Genomic DNA, 17,243 nt, shown 5'->3' with positions numbered 1-17,243 from the left:
TGGAAACAAGTCAGCCACCAGAGTAAATGTTAATGTTATACTGGACACAAACATCAAAAATAGTTCATAATGTCAATAATATCTTCTCCTACCATTCATACATGTTTAACCCTTTCTGGACCAGCACCCTCTGCCCCCTTAAGGACCAGAGGGTGCTGGTCCAGCGAATCGCCGCAAGTTACCGTCGCTCCCGCCGGACACGCCGCTCTGTCCCCGTCGCAGGCTGCTCTCTCTGCCGTCGCTATGACGGCAGAGCGCTGTGCGCCGGTCAGGAGCCGCTTTCATTGGCTCCTGACCTTGTCATTCCATGTAAGCCAATGGGAATGGCTTACATGAATGACAGGGCCAGGAGCCAATAAAAACAGCTCCTGCCCGGCTCACAGTGCTCTGCCGTCATAGAGGCGGCAGGGCATCACATTGCGGCGAGGGCAGAGCCGACCGAGCGACAGGCGGGGGCGCGGTCAATGGGACGTAGAGCTTACGTCCGGTCAGGACCGCAGCGCCCCCTGCCCGCCGTAGATTTATACTCGCTCGGTCCGCAGGTAGTTAAAGGACACTGAAGAAAGAGGGATATGGAGGCTGCCATGTTTATTTCCTTTTAAGCAATACCAGTTGCCTGACAGCCCTGCTGGTCCTCTGCCTCTAATACATGGGTCGACCGGCGGCTCGATTAGCCGCCGGATCGACCCCCACCGCATCACCGCATTACAGACCTTGAACAAGCATGCAGCAGATCAAGTGTTTCTGACATTATTGTCTGATCTGACAGATTGGCTGCATGTTTGTTTCTGGTGTTATTTAGACACTTCTGCTGCCAAACAGACCAGCAGGGCTGCCAGGTAACTGGTATTGTTTAACAGGAAATAAACATGGCAGCCTCAATAGTCTTCTCGCTTCAGTTGTCCTTTAACACCTGTGACATTACCAAAAGCGAATAATGACTGTGATGCCACCAAAAGCAAATCATGGCTGTGACATCACTAAAAGCAAATCATGCCTGTGACATCATTATTATTTAGTATTTATAGAGCACCAACATCTTCCGCAGGGCTGTACAGAGTAAATTGTCTTGTCACTAACTATCCCTTAGAGGGGTTCACAATCTAACCCCTGCCATAGTCATATTATGTATGTATCCTGTAGTGTATGTATCGTAGTCTAGGGCCAATTTTAGGGGGAAGCCAATTAACTTATCTGTATGTTTTTGTGCTTTCTTCTGCCTGTTGTAGTTCCTTGGGAGTAGTTGTGCATTTATATAGCGCTACGTGTGGGTGTGTGATAGAGAACAGTCAGCACTGCTCTGGGTAACACACAATTTTTATTCATTAGATGGCAGAAATTAACGGCTGTGATTATTTCCTCTGTGCTCAGTGTCGCTTTATTAATATAATATCTGATATAACTTCCTCCCATAGAGTCACTGGTAACGAAGCAGAATTAATAAAAGTTCAATATTGAATTGTAATGAGCTTTTATATGCAGAATTCCTAGAAAGCAACGTTTTATTAAACGCATTAACTTGGGCTTTAACACGTTATTATACCTGCTACAGTAGGGACATCCTAAAGTACAAGTATATAAATAGATGCATAAATAATGCAAAGGATAATAACAACAGCTAACAATGCAGGTACAGATCAAGGCAGGAACACTACATCAAACACAAGAAACAGCAGGGGGGAGAGGCCTTCCCCTGCAAGCTTACAATCTACAGAGAGAGGTGGAAACAAAGGAGGCAGGAGGGCCTGTGAGAACCAATACAAGAAGGACGCAAATGTACTGTAGATACATGTATAGAGAGAGACTGGGAGCAGGGCTGGTTCTTGTATGCAGCATTGTGAACCACATGCTTCAGGCGGCCATTACAGAGCAATTAGATGGTGGGCAAGCTGGCAAATGTGCACAGCATGCTGCAGAGCAGAGACTTACCTGCAGGGTCCATAGAAAATATCACTGCATGTGCCCAGCTAGATAAGGTATTATACAGAGGTTGAAAAGTTTTTGAGTGTCCCTTGACTCACTACTCTCCTCTCAGGAGATACATTCCTTATCTGATCCTCTGAATTGCCTGATTAGGGAGGCCAGGCTTACAGGACACTAAACACACAGAGGTGGTGAGAGCTTCAGTGAAATGCAACCTGTATGAGGCTCTGTTTTCACTACAGTGGAGAACTGAGATTTTTTTCTCCATTCTCTGCTTATTGCAGAGTGGACAGTGAACAGCTAATATGTTATACATAGGAGCCATTCGCACTTGTTATGTTGCAACGGATCTGCGGCATCCATGGCAGTAAGCGGTCCACACTTCTGTGCAGTCCGCGATAATCCTGGACAGGCGGATGCATCTGCATTTGCCCCGGCTACCAAATCTGCTCAGTCTTTGCATACCGGAAAGAAGCATGGGGATCCCCATTGGGCTGCAAAAGACCAATAGGAATCGTCAGCAACAGTGAGAATTGTCAATGGTTCATGATGAACCAATGAAAATCCTCCCTGATGCTAGGGAGAATTGGCCTAATGCAGCCTATGGAGAGCCCCATGCTTCTGCTGACCTCCAGGCTATTTTCATAGATGGACCGAGTGGCGACGATCAACGGTGGGATAGGTGAGCAGCGACCGCTTCAGACTGCGGGCGGATGTGGCGCGGATGCAAAACGAATAGAGCACATCCACCTGGCAGATGTGCTCACCGTGTCCATTTTGCATCCGCTCTACTCACAGCCCGATGGAGGAAGATGGATCCGGCGACGTTCCCCTAACAACGAGCGTTCTACGATCCATTTTCCAGCCAGCGGGTACATGCGACGGGACACGACGGGCGCGAACAGGAAGTCAATTGATGCGCTGAGTTGTGGGGGATCTTAAAGATTCAATCCGATGTGACGGTCGTAATCGCTTTGCACACTTAAATGTCGTATGTGTGATTGCACGCCTTTAACCATGTCGCAAGATCGCGGAAACAATCTCGCCACGCTCAAAAAATGACCAGTCATTGGAAAAATCTTTGGGAAAATCGCATACTGGGTACGGACCATTACAGTCTCCACAGGGCATGGTGAAATCCTTGGCTTGACAGGAAACACACGCACGCACGCACACACACACACACACACACACACTACACACACACACACACGCACGCACGCACACACACACACACTACACACACACACACGCACGCACACACACACACACTACACACACACACACACACACACACACACACACACACACACTACACACACACACACACGCACGCACGCACACACACACACTACACACACGCACGCACACACACACACACACACACACACACACACACACACACACACACTACACACACACACACACTACACACACACACACACACACCATTGTGCCTCGGATGGGGGGAGAGGGGCGGGGGGCATCCTCACAAGTTTTCTTCAGGCAGCAAGAAGTCTAAACCTGCCCTGCCTAGGACACATCATATGCCAGAAGATTATATTTTAACCACTTGACGACCGCAGTATTAAACCCCCCCTCCTAACGACCAGGCTGTTCATTGCTAAGCTGGGCTGTGCAGGCTTTTCAGCCTCCTGCACAGCCCAGCTATGGAGCCCAGTGATCGGACTCACCTCATTTTTTTGCCGACATGCCGGCAGAGGTGTCAGATTGCTGTGGCAGTGTTTTTTGTTTTTTTTCAGCCTCTGAGGCTGTTTCTTCCTCCTCCCTCCCTCCTCCATCCCCTTCCCTCATCCCCTCGGTGCTCAGAATTGGAACAGGACGACGATCCATCCTGTTCCGCTTCTCATAGGCATCAGCCTTTGAGAGAACGGCGCTCCCCGGCCAATCAGAGGCCGGGGATCACCGATCTCGTACAGCACTGCCGGGGACTGCAGCGCTGTATGGATATAAACAAAGGGGATTTCTTTCCCCTTTCGTTTACAAACAGCCTGCTAGCCGCGATCGGCAGGGAATGATCGCGCATGCGTGCGGCCGTTCCCTGGGAAACTGCAGCACCAGGACTTGGGGGGTCCCAGGGTAGTTAAAGAACAAGTGACACCCATGCTAACCTAGAAGTAAAAAACACATATATAAGTAGATAAATACTAGTTCTATTTACAAAACAGATGTATTGCACTGTCCATGTTATGAATCCTGTGAATTTTATAAAGGAAAAGCAGAGAATCCTATTCTAGACAGTTTCCATCTTGGTTGCCTTTGAATGAAGCTAATCCTGACATCATTTCCTTCCCTCACTGTTTTTTCTCCTCTTGCTAATTGTGTATTCGTTACCCGCCGTCCTCCCAGAGTCTTCAGACACTCCCACTGAGGTCTATACTAGGAAGTGCACTGTCTTATGTCATTAGAAGGAGGGGGAAATAAAGGGAAAAGGAGGAATATATTATAGATAAAAAGACCTCCCAGCATGCAACTGTTTTGCCAGCCGGTGGTAATTAAAGAGCCAGTGCTCCTAAGGTATGTGATAACTACAAACCATAACAGCAGAAAAAGTTTTGAAAGTTTAGAATGCAGGATTAGCATCTGTATCACTTAATACATTTAGACCAGTTGCTGTTGAAATTTAATTTTTATGGTGAGTTAATGTAGGGAAAAAAAAGTGGAATTCCAAGGGGGACAGTAATAAAAAGATGGGCTGCTCTTAATGGAAGATAGGGTGGCCACACATGGAGGGGGCTGCACATGAAATGGGAGAGGGTACTGCATATGGGTAACTATACATGCAAGAGGAGGCTGCTGCTAAACATGGAATGAGAGGCTGCAAATGGAGAGGGAGTCAGGTACACAAGGAAACCAGCCTGTAGAAGAGGACATTATAAATCTACTTAACAGAGTACAATGAAGTGTGAAAGAGACTACTAGGGTGTATGTGCACTAGTACAATGGTAATAGAAAAAAATTGTAGATTCCCCTCATGCAGATCAGAAGTTTGTGACTGAAGTCTGACTGGATTAGCTGCTTGTTTCCTGTGCAACTGATATTGTTTAAGGCTGGTTTCACAGTGGGAGGTTAAAGTCCCACGTTACAGCAGCCAGTAACACAGCCTAAAGGTCCGTACACACGCCGGACTGGAGGCAACGACGGGTCCGTCGTCACCTCCCGCTGGGTGGGCGTTCCAACGACAGTCCGGCGTGTGTACGCACTGTCGGCGAACTGATACGGCTGTTTCAGAGCGATCCGGGCGGATCGCTCAGAAACAGCCGTATCAGTTCACCGACAGTGCGTACACACGCCGGACTGTCGTTGGAACGCCCACCCAGCGGGAGGTGACGACGGACCCGTCGTTGCCTCCAGTCTGGCGTGTGTACGGACCTTAACTCACAGCACTGTAAAATCAATTGTGCTGTTCACAGTGCCCACGTTGCGTTACATAGTAACGCAGCACGTTTAAACAAAGTTCTGCATGCTCTACGTTATACTGGGCTAAGCAGCGTTAGACTGCTTGCACATGTTCAGTAATGTTGGAGTAGGAGGTATCCCCTCCTCCTCAGCTGCCAGCCACATGGCTTATTAATATTCACTGCACTGCAGAGACTCCTGGTAGGACTGTAGTGTTGTCCGGATCATGAACGAATCGTTCATTTGATCCGGATCTTTTTTGTGAGTCAAATCATCCGGATCATCACAATGAAAGATTCGGTTCACAGTGAATGTCTGTCTGGAAGAAACAGGAACATACAGAATGTACAGTGCAGGGAAAGTCCTGTCCATCTAGTCATTTCATCCAGTCTGCTTCTCTAGTAAAATGATTCAAATGATTTGGTTCAAAGATCCGGATCTTTTCAATGATCCGATTCAAATGATCCGAATCCTTAAAAAGATCCGGACTTCCTATCACTAACCTGGAGAGGCTGCTTTGAGAGCTGCATAACGCAGCTCAATCTGACGTCCAACTTCAACTCCACCATACGTTGCGTTAGGGGCACATTATGCGATCCTAACGTCCCCTAAAATGCAACGTCTTGGTGTGTAAGTAGCCTAAAAGGAAATAAATATAGCAGCCGCCATATCCCTCTCACTTTAGGTGTCCCTTTAAACTGTACCTCAGAGGGGCTTACAATTTAAACCTTATCACAGTCAGAGACTAATCCCTTTATCATAGTGTAAGACCACTTCAGGAGAAGTGGGGGACCATTTAACTTACCAGCATGTTTTTTGTAGTGTGTATGGAAACTGGTTTGCCTGTAGGAAACCCATGAAGATTGTGTCCTAGCCAGAAAACTAATCTGGAAATCTGACACCGGAAGCTGAGGGTGCTATCCATAAAGTACTGCAAACTCCATACGGCTTCTAACTGGGCCAATTAAATGCACTTCCTGCCAAATCTAATTGGCCCAATTCCAAGCCACACACAATCTGCAGAGAATTAGCCTGCAGGTCAGACAAATTAGCATCTCATAGGCCATATCTAATTGTTGACCTTTGCTGACATTTAAAAACTTCATACACACACTTCATACACACACTTGAGGGTTCTCAGCTGAGACGGGTAGTCAGGGCCGCCTCTGGGAAGAATCTAGCATGTGTACAGCAGATCTGAGGCGGTGCCAAGAGATCCAGGGCGTCAGATTGTCTCGGCCAAGTCCATCGTTCTCCACCCTATCATTCCCACTCAAGGCCACTCTGTTGTGCATCACGCCATACCCCTCCTTAGCACCCAAGGCTGTGGAGTCAGAGCAATTTTGGGTACCTAGAGTCGGACTCATTGGTTTCATAAACTGAGGAGTTGGAGTCAGAGGATTTTTGTACCAACTCCACAACCCTGGTAAGTATTAGACTAAGGAGTCAAAGTTGGAGCAATTTTGGGTACCTGGAGTCAGAATTGGCGGTTTCATAAACTGAGGAGTCGGAGTGGAATGATTTTGTACCGACTCCACAGCCCTATTAGAAACACAGCCTTTCGTTAAAGTGAATTTCAAGCGGTTTATAAAGAGAACCTGTAACAAAAAAAACCTCCCCTTGGGGGTACTCGCCTCGGAAGGGAGAAGCCTCAGGGTCCCAATGAGGCTTCCAACTTCCGCTCTAGCTGCAGGCAATCCAGCACTGGCTCCCCCGAAATGTCCTGAAATCCGGGCTCAACAAGCCTGACAAGGCTTACTATATTTACCTGGCTCCAGCAGAGGCACTGTTGAGACACTCAGCGCAGAGATAGGCGGAAATAGCCGATCTCAGTCGGGTCCGCTCTACTATGCAGGTGCAGGAGACTATTTCCGCCTATCTCCGAGCGGAGAGCCGATACTGCGCCTGCGCTGGAGCCGGGAAGGTAAATATTTACATCTCACCGTTCCGGGAGCTTTTTTGCCGCCGCTGTGGGACCGAGGAGGGTGGGGTATCCTCGATAGGATCCGGAGGCTTTCCCCACCCGAGGTGAGTACCCCCAGGGGAACTTTTTCTCATTACAGGTTTTCTCTAAAAAAAAAAAAAAAAAAAAAAAGTTTGATACCTATGGAGAAGGACGGCTCTGTATCCTATGCAGGCCTCTCTGCGTCCCCTCGTTCCAACGCTGTCACCCCCATTGCAGGTATCCAACCAACTGGTCGAATACGCCTTTGAGACCCTCAAAAGGCTTTGAAAGCACTCGTGACCCCGAGTGCTTCTGAAGACGGGCAACACCGTGCTGTGCATGTGTGACCACAGACACCTGTACAAAGCTACTCATCTTCAGAAGCACTTGTGGTTATGAATGTTTCCTAAGCCATCCAAGGGCTCCTAGAGGTGGCAAATATAAAACTGGGCAGCACTGGAACCAAGACACCAAGAACTTGGAAGGCTCTATAGCAGTGGTCCTCAAACTAAGGCCCGCGGGCCGAATGTGGCCCCCTGAGACTTTTTTACCGGCCCCCCACACACAAATTGTATCACTTATAGATGCGGTCAGCTACATCTTTAAATATTGGATGCTGCATATAGAATAACAGTGCTGGCACCACCCATCCACATGGAAGCCAGAAAGCAGAAATTCGCTGGTTTCCAATCAAATTCCACATCAAGCGACACTGCTGTGCACTGCATGTGGTCACCTGGGTATGCTTCACTGTCTGGCCGCAAAGACTTCTACATCATTTAATGTATACTCCGGCCTCTCAGCAGTCTGAAGTATGTTGACCCGGCCCTCGACCCAAGATGTTTGGGGACCCCTGCTCTATAGGATCCTGAGCCTTCCTTCTCCATAGGTGAGTATAGACCTTTTTTCTTTTTTTTAAGAATTGCTACACATTTGTTTTAACCCTTAGGCTAGTAAAACGTCTATACAGAACTCTGTTCCTTACTGTCGCTCGAGGGATTGAGTGCAGAGCACTGAAACCAATAACGCCAAGCTGTCAAAAGCGAATTCGTATATGAAACAGTAAGATAAACATATTTGCTGTCAATCTCATGGCTTTATAGGTAGGGAGGTAGTTAAATGACAGTTGCTCCTTTCTTTTCTTGTGGGTCATGACTTGAAACGAAGTCAGTCAGTTGGAAAATATTTCCCGCTCCTCCCACTCCTTCAAATCTTTTTTTTTTTAATTATGATGTCATTTAGATGCATAGACAAGGTGGTAGGTTGTCTACTCAGGCAGGACTGGTTAAAATAACTGCTGGGAACTGTACATTGCAGCAGAATGCTGATGGGTAGATTATAGCGTCTGCATGTTGTTAGAGAGTTTTAGAAAGCAGTTATGCTAAAGAGTCGCTGGTGACGTGCGCCAGGAATTTCCTCAGGGTGATGTCACCAGCTAGAGGCATCACATAACAGAGCAGTAGGAGGCCTCAGTCAATGAGTCTTCCATGTGTGGAAGGACAAGACCTTGCTACGTGCAGCAGACGATAGGCCGAGGAACTACAACTCCCAGCCTTCCTAGCAGCCTTCTCTCCAGTTGGGGATGAACCACAAGATCAGTATAGCCATCATTCAGCTACCCTTGAGCTTTATTATTATTTTGTATTTATATAGAGCCTACATCTTCTGCAGTGCTGTACATAATATAAAAACATACAATTATAAGGAGCATAGATACAAGGTCAGTTCAACGCGCTGTACAATCAGGACATCCAGCGACACACGTACAAATACATAATTGAAGCATGCCATAGCTAGAGTTTATTGGGCCCATAGCAAAATTTTAAATCCCCCTCCCCCCCCCCCCCCCCCCAAAAAAAAATAAATTATAAGGTATCTTTGTGCCCCAGCTAGACTCCAGTATAGGTAGCTAGAGGTACCCCCCAGTATTAGGTAGCCCCCCTGTATAGCCAGGGTATAGTTAGCTAGTAGTACCTCCATATGGGTGGCCCCAAGTATGGGTAGCCAGATGTGCCCTCCAGTGTAGGTAGCCCCCAATATATCTGGAATTTCTGTCACTGAGATACCCAGATTGGCAATCTTGGTGCCTATAAATGAAGTAGAGACCAGGAGCCCGCTGGTGGAGTACCATAAGGTTATGCGGTAGGACAGAAATGTGGGTGTATATACTCACAATGATGGGCTGCAGGTCCCGCAAAAACCATATGCACCTACAAGGAAATAACCATCCCAGATCTTCCAAGACCTGGGTGGTCGCTCTTCTTGGATCTTTCCTATCTGTAGGTAAAGTACACGAGGTAGGAAATACCACCTGTCAGGGAAGTGTACTGTAAGGAGGCGTCCAATATAGATATCTCATATATATATTATACTTCTACAGGTAAAAAAGAGGTGTCTTACCTCCTTAGAAGGATGAACACGGGGTAGGAAAAATATTTTTTTTTTCAAGCACGATTAATACATAGACAATGCATTTTGCAGGTCTCTGCCTGATTCCTCAGGTCAATTCAACAGGCAGACGCCTAAAAACAAGTGCAAATTCATTCAACTGATATTCATAAGTACTCTACGTATACAACCAGGGATGTAAATACTGATCATAGGCCCTCCCATGAACCGTCAGTGGGTCCCCTTAACATTCACAAACCCCATGGTGACCCCCATTGCTTAAAGGCCCATCTATCAGGGTCATATAATAAATGTGGCTACCATGATCTCGCTTCCCCCTACTATATTTAGTGTTGCCACCTTGACATCTGCTATTGATGATGCTAACTCCAACTTTTAGAAAACTACATATTCCAGCATACCCAATGTTCTGATTCCAAAAACTGAAGAGCCAAAACTTCTACAATACTCAATAAGCTGACGAGAGTTCCTGAGGAACTATAAATCCGACCGTAGTCACTATCCCAACCTGCAGAGCTACAACCTACCCTGATATCCAACCACAGACCTGCCAGCATCTTCTCCTAACTCTGATTCATGAATAGACTCCTGCACCTTCATGGTATCCTTAACAGCTGCATCTGCTTGGCGGCTTCATCCTGTTCCTCTCTCTGACGTGTCCGGTTCAGCAGCATTTCCCACAATTACCATAACTTATGGAAATCACACAATGAATTCAGGAGGCCGCCCTGATTCTACTTGCAACCTTCACTCTGGAATTTCTGCTCCTGAGAGTAGAGAACTGTACCTGTAGGCCCTTTCTTCCCCTTTATCCGCTCACAGGTCTCTGCGGTGTCATGAGATGTCCTTTTAACCCTCTGTAGGGGAGATATTATTCCCTGCCTGGTTCTCAGCAGATTATTACGGCACAAATGCTTCTGGAAGAATGAATTTATATTCTTTGGGGGGTCTGACATCTGGATTCCATTATAAGACTCTGAATGGCCTACGGTGAGGATAACTGCTTTTATTGAATGCTAGAGAATGGCAACAAATTTCCCCAACAACCTCTTAAAATAGAAATATCCCAAGGTTAAAGATGAAGACTAAACAGTTGAAAAAAAAGGTAAATATACACCGTGTCATTTTTTAAAACATATGAGGACAGGTCAGTATTTTATTTTTATCCGGCCAGTACGTAAAATAACTATAACTGAATAAAAAATTGACTTTGCAAAAATGTCATTGTAACAAATAAGTTCACCCTCACTCTAATATTGTACCATTTGGTGGAAGCCGCCTCACGTAGGCATCCTAGGTTGTAAGTGTGCATAGGTGGGGGGCGGGCGCACGCTCGCACATGTGCAGAAGATGCAGACCCATCAGGGGTCAGCAATATTTAAAAGGTGGTAAGCAGGACCCTGGAGAAGACCAGAGCTGTGGAGAGAGACCCAAATGACTTTTAGAGGCTGGAAAAAAAGGTAAGTAAAAATGGATTTAAAGGGGTTCTTTGGTGGTAAAAAAAACAAATACCAACACTTACCTGGGGCTTCTATCAGCCCCCTGCAGCTGTCATGTCCCGCGCTGTCCTCCTATGGTTCCTCAGTTCCCCGCTGCCCGGTCCTGGTCTAATATTCGTCTACGTAGAAGAATAGTGTTCGCTCCCATGCGCGTTATCAGGAGCTTACTGCGCAGGCGTAGTACGAAGTTTTCTTGTACTGCGCCTGCGCAGTAAGCTCCCGATGACACGGGAGCGAGCATGCATGCGGCTACGGCAGTCTAATCAGCCGCCTATTTAGATCGTGCCGGAGGCGGGGAACGGAGAATTGTAGGAGGACGGTGCGAGCATGATAGCTGCAGGGGGCTGATAGAAGTCCCAGGTAATTGTCTTTTTTTTTTACCACCAAAGAACTCCTTTAATATCTTGCCTCGGAAGTCCTTTAAGGCCCCTTTCACACGGGGATGGTTTCATTGCGTTGCTTTACCCTTGTTTACTGCAGGGTAATGCTAAAGCAATGACAATTTATGTGGCATTTCATACCTGCTGCAGTGCGATGCTCCAGAAGTATCTGATTTGATGCAGCAACAACAGCATGTTATCGCCAAACACCTGAGTGAAAGTCATTGGTGCCACAGATATTTTAAACTGGCGTTCGCATCTCGCATGAAGCGTATTTTGTCAATACACTTGCATGCACTTCATATTTCCGCCACAGGAAGTGAGCAGAGCCTCACTTGTAGCTTGGCTTGCACCAGAAGTGAGATTACCACACATTGCTGCAGTAATCTCCAAAGATTATTTTTATATTAACGCTGGTTGCAAGTGTGAAACCATCCAAAAGGGAATCTTAGTGGGGTATGGAAGCTGACATTTATTTTCTTTTAAATAATGCACGTTGCGTGGCTCTCCTGCTGATCCACTGCCTCTAAGGGTCCTTTTACACTTGCTGCGATGCGATTGGCGCGTGGCAAAATGGCTGCCGCACCGCACCATTAGACACACTTTAGTATAGGTGGCAGACTGCATTGACAGGGAAATTGAGGCAACCTGCCTTCAAAAAGTCTCATCCTTTAGTCACGTGTATACTGCTAAACAGGAAGCACTTCATCTGAAAATCTGCGCTATAGCGCACTGCACTTATGGTGCATCACATCGCAGGAAGTGTAACATATTTCATTGACTTTTATGACCATTACAATGAGGTGTGCTAGGTGGATGCAACACAACACAGTAAGTGTAAAAGTTGCCTTATAGTTTCAGCCATAGACCCTGAACAAGCATGCAGATCCGGTGTGTCTGGATGGAGTCTGACTATTAGCTGCATGCTTGTTTAAGGTGTGTGTCTCTGACACTATTGCAGCCAAAGATCAGCAGGACTGGTATTGTTGAAAAGGAAATAAATATGGCAGCCTCTATATCCGCCTCACTTTAGGTGTCCTTTAATCTGGTAGCAGCTTCAATAGAGTTAGCTGGTTCGAGAGAAGTGCACTGCTTTTGACCTCAGTCAGCAGAACACGTTCTGTAAATTCTTTGGATGCTTTGCTCTCCCTCTTTGCTAGCAGAAAGTAAAGAAACTGAAAGCAGAATGCCTATGTTATGGTCGCACACTGCCCCCTAGTGACAACTAGACAACACGACAGTACTAATTAGAAGCAGAGAAATTCAACAAGAAAGAAATATATATATATATATATATATATATATATATATATATATATATATATATATATATATATATATATATATACACAGTGGAGGAAATAATTATTTGACCCCTCACTGATTTTGTAAGTTTGTCCAATGACAAAGAAATGAAAAGTCTCAGAACAGTATAATTTCAATGGTAGGTTTATTTTAACAGTGGCAGATAGCACATCAAAAGGAAAATTGAAAAAATAACCTTAAATAAAAGATAGCAACTGATTTGCATTTCATTGAGTGAAATAAGTTTTTGAACCCCTACCAACCATTAAGAGTTCTGGCTCCCACAGAGTGGTTAGACACTTCTACTTAATTAGTCACCCTCATTAAGGACACCTGTCTTAACTAGTCACCTGTATAAAAGACACCTGTCCACAGAATCAATCAATCAAGCAGACTCCAAACTCTCCAACATGGGAAAGACCAAAGAGCTGTCCAAGGATGTCAAAGACAAAATTGTAGACCTGCACAAGGCTGGAATGGGCTACAAAACCATTAGCAAGAAGCTGGGAGAGAAGGTGACAACTGTTGGTGCGATTGTTCGAAAATGGAAGGAGCACAAAATGACCATCAATCGTCCTCGCTCTGGGGCTCCACTCAAGATCTCACCTCGTGGGGTGTCAATGGTTCTGAGAAAGGTGAAAAAGCATCCTAGAACTACACGGGAGGAGTTAGTGAATGACCTCAAATTAGCAGGGACCACAGTCACCAAGAAAACCATTGGAAACACGTTACACCGCAATGGATTAAAATCCTGCAGGGCTCGCAAGGTCCCCCTGCTCAAGAAGGCACATGTGCAGGCCCGTCTGAAGTTCGCCAATGAACACCTGAATGATTCTGTGAGTGACTGGGAGAAGGTGCTGTGGTCTGATGAGACCAAAATAGAGCTCTTTGGCATTAACTCAACTCGCTGTGTTTGGAGGAAGAAAAATGCTGCCTATGACCCCCAAAACACCGTCCCCACCGTCAAGCATGGGGGTGGAAACATTTTGCTTTGGGGGTGTTTTTCTGCTAAGGGCATAGGACAACTTAATTGCATTAACGGGAAAATGGACGGAGCCATGTATCGTGAAATCCTGAACGACAACCTCCTTCCCTCTGCCAGGAAACTGAAAATGGGTCGTGGATGGGTGTTCCAGCACGACAATGACCCAAAACCTACAGCAAAGGCAACAAAGGAGTGGCTCAAGAAGAAGCACATTAAGGTCATGGAGTGGCCTAGTCAGTCTCCGGACCTTAATCCAATAGAAAAGCTATGGAGGGAGCTCAAGCTCAGAGTTGCACAGAGACAGCCTCGAAACCTTAGGGATTTAGAGATGATCTGCAAAGAGGAGTGGACCAACATTCCTCCTAAAATGTGTGCAAACTTGGTCATCAATTACAAGAAACGTTTGACCTCTGTGCTTGCAAACAAGGGTTTTTCCACTAAGTATTAAGTATTTTATTGTTAGAGGGTTCAAAAACTTATTTCACTCAATGAAATGCAAATCAGTTGCTATCTTTTATTTAAGGTTATTTTTTCGATTTTCCTTTTGATGTGCTATCTGCCACTGTTAAGATAAACCTACCATTGAAATGATACTGTTCTGAGACTTTTCATTTCTTTGTCATTGGACAAACTTACAAAATCAGTGAGGGGTCAAATAATTATTTCCTCCACTGTATATATGACAAAAATTTCACAAGATAAGCTGCATGCTTGTTTCTGGTGTGTGATTCAGATACTACTCAGGCCAAAGAGATCAGCAAGACTGCCAGGCAACTGGTATTGGTTAAAAGGGAAAAAATGTGGCAACCTCTACATGCTTCTCTCCTCGACTTGTGGACCTGAACTCCTGAACCTTCTCTCTGCTCTAAATGATAAGCAACAGCATAATTACCTTTAACTATTTCAGCCGCCCAGACGTGGCGGCTGCTCACCCACAACCACCCCCTCGCCGCTAGCCTTGGGATTAGTGAAAGGAAACATGGTTCCCGATCACCGATCCCTTCCCCCCCCCCCCGCAGAAAAACCAATGCGCTCACGCGTGAGGCTTCAGTTCTTCTGCCCGGAAAATTTTTTGCATCCCCCTTGTACTTCCGCTTAGCGAGAAGTACAAGGAGGGAAAACAAAAACGAAGGTGGCCATCTTGTGGCCAAATAGTAAAACTACATCTACATATTTTTTACATTACACTCTACACATTTAACAACATTAAAAATTAACTGTTTTATGTCCCACACCAAAATATTACCCAAATAAAATTTTTAATGGTAAAAAAATAAATAAATACAATAAAAAAAAAAGCCATAAATAGTTACCTGCATTTGAAGGGGGTATACTACAAACATTTTTTAAATTGTGACCTTGTAAATAGTGATGGACGCAAAACGGAAACAATACACCTTTATTTTCAAATAAAATATTGGCGCCTTACAGTGTGAGAGGGACAAAATTTAAATGGAATAATAACCGAGACATATGGGCAAATAAAATAAATAGGTTTTAAGTATGGTAGCGTGGATTATTTTAAAGCTATAATGGCAGAAAACTGAGAAATAATGAATTTTTTCCATTTTTTTTCTTATTAATCCTGTTAAAATGCATTGATAAATAAATAATTCTTAGCAAAATGTACCACCCAAAGAAAGCCCAATTAGTGGCGGAAAAAACAAGATATAGATCAATAAATTGTGATAAGTAGTGATAAAGTTATTAGCGAATGAATGGGAGGTGAAAATTGCTCTGATGCATAAGGTGAAAAATCCCCGCGGGCTGAAATGGTTAAAGAAAATAATTTCTTTGTTATAGCTGATACAAATCTTGCAATAAATCTTCAGAGTATCTACTTCCTGCTTTCATTGAAGCAGACATAGGGGTTAACATCTCGTGTTTACAAATTAGGTGCATTGCCGAGGCAGCCAGCTGACACAGCTGAGAGATCAAATTACAGTTGTGATTAGTGGCAGATGAGGAGGAATTAGGCCTGGTGCACACCAGAGGAGTTTTTCTGAGCGTTTTGAGTTTTTAAATCTGCTGCTAATGTTATCCTATGTGTCTGTGCACACTGGAGCAATGAGGTTTTGTAAAAAAAACCCATAGCATTACATTGGGAAGAGCTTCTGAAACCTCTAAAAGCTCTTCCTAATGTAATGCTATGGTTTTTTTTTTTACAAAACCTCATTGCTCCAGTGTGCACAGACACATAGGATAACATTAGCAGCAGATTTAAAAACTCAAAACGCTCAGAAAAACTCCTCTGGTGTGCACCAGGCCTTAGACAGCTAAACCCTCTAAACACATTCAGGGTGCATTTCTCTGTTTTCCTTCTGTCCTGTGCAAGCGTTCATGTCCACTTTAACCTCCTTGGCAGTAATCCGAAGCTGAGCTCGGGGTAAGCCGATGCGGAGGATTTCTCAGGCCCTGGTCGGCCGATTTTCTTTTCTTTTTTTTTTTGCTACACGCATCTAGCACTTTGCTAGCTGCGTGTAGTACCTGATCGCCGCCGATCCGGCGCTACCCGCCGCAAAAGCGCCCCCCCGCAGACCCCTTGCGCAGCATGGCCAATCACTGCCAGGCTGCGCTATGGAGTGGATCGGGACTCCCCCTGACATCATGACGTCGATGGCGTCATCCCGATCGTCGCCATGGCGACGAGGAAAGCCCTACAGCAAATCCCGTTCAGAACGGGATTTCCTGATGGGCTTGATCGCCGGCGGCGATCAGAAGGGTGGGAGGGAAGGAGCAGGGAGGGGGGAATCATGTAGCTAGCGCTAGGCTAGCTACATGGAAAAAAAAAAATAGGCAAAAAAAAAACCCGTCCGCGGCCGCAAATCAATTGACCGCCAGGGAAGTTAAAGCTATAAGGCCTGGTGCACGTGGTTTTTGAAGCGTTTCGCAAACCAAAACCGCTTCCGCCTGTGAAAAAGCTTGGCTAATGTATTTCAATGGGCTGGCGCACACCAGCGGTTTGAGGTTTTTAGCAAACGTGGCTCCTGCAGCATTTTTGAGGTATGCGGAAGCGTTTCTGCCTCAATGTAAAGTATAGGAAAAGCTCAAACCGCTGGGAAAAACGCTACATCAGAGTAATTTTCCATGTGTTTTTGTTACAATAGCTGTTCAGTAACAGCTTTACTGTAACAATATGTGTAATCTGCTACACAAAAACACTCCAAAAAACACTAGGCATGTTTAGAAACCCTCTCTAAACATGCCTAGCCCTAGAATCGCTCTGAAATCTGCTTCAAAAACTCTAGTGCTTTGAGGATCTACTAGCGGTTTTGGTGTGCACTGGGCCTGAGACAGATAAACCATTTCTCTTCTTATCCCCTGACCTTGGGCCAGTCTCCCTAACACTGCTACTGCCTATAGGGCGCGTCCTAGTG

General features: G+C 45.5%; 2 protein-coding genes across 16 annotated transcripts in view; one reads left to right on the top strand and one right to left on the bottom strand.

The window, feature by feature from the left end:
* Nucleotides 1-17,243, top strand: part of LOC137527742 (myosin-1B-like) — a 469,182-nt gene that overhangs the window by 206,354 nt on the left and 245,585 nt on the right. The window lies entirely within an intron of this gene.
* The window catches only part of SLC38A5 (solute carrier family 38 member 5), a 152,845-nt gene that overhangs the window by 105,639 nt on the left and 29,963 nt on the right, over nucleotides 1-17,243 (bottom strand). The window contains exon 1 of one of the 2 annotated variants that reach the window (XM_068248601.1): nucleotides 10,225-10,245. The exons of the other annotated variant lie outside the window; for it this stretch is intronic. The gene's annotated coding sequence lies outside the window, so the exon portion shown is untranslated. Of the gene's footprint in view, nucleotides 1-10,224; nucleotides 10,246-17,243 lie in introns of those variants that run through there. 2 annotated transcript variants of the gene reach the window in all.

Source organism: Hyperolius riggenbachi, chromosome 8, assembly GCF_040937935.1.
Source record: "Hyperolius riggenbachi isolate aHypRig1 chromosome 8, aHypRig1.pri, whole genome shotgun sequence".
NCBI lineage: Eukaryota > Metazoa > Chordata > Amphibia > Anura > Hyperoliidae > Hyperolius > Hyperolius riggenbachi.
This window is presented reverse-complemented; position numbering and strand designations above follow the sequence as displayed.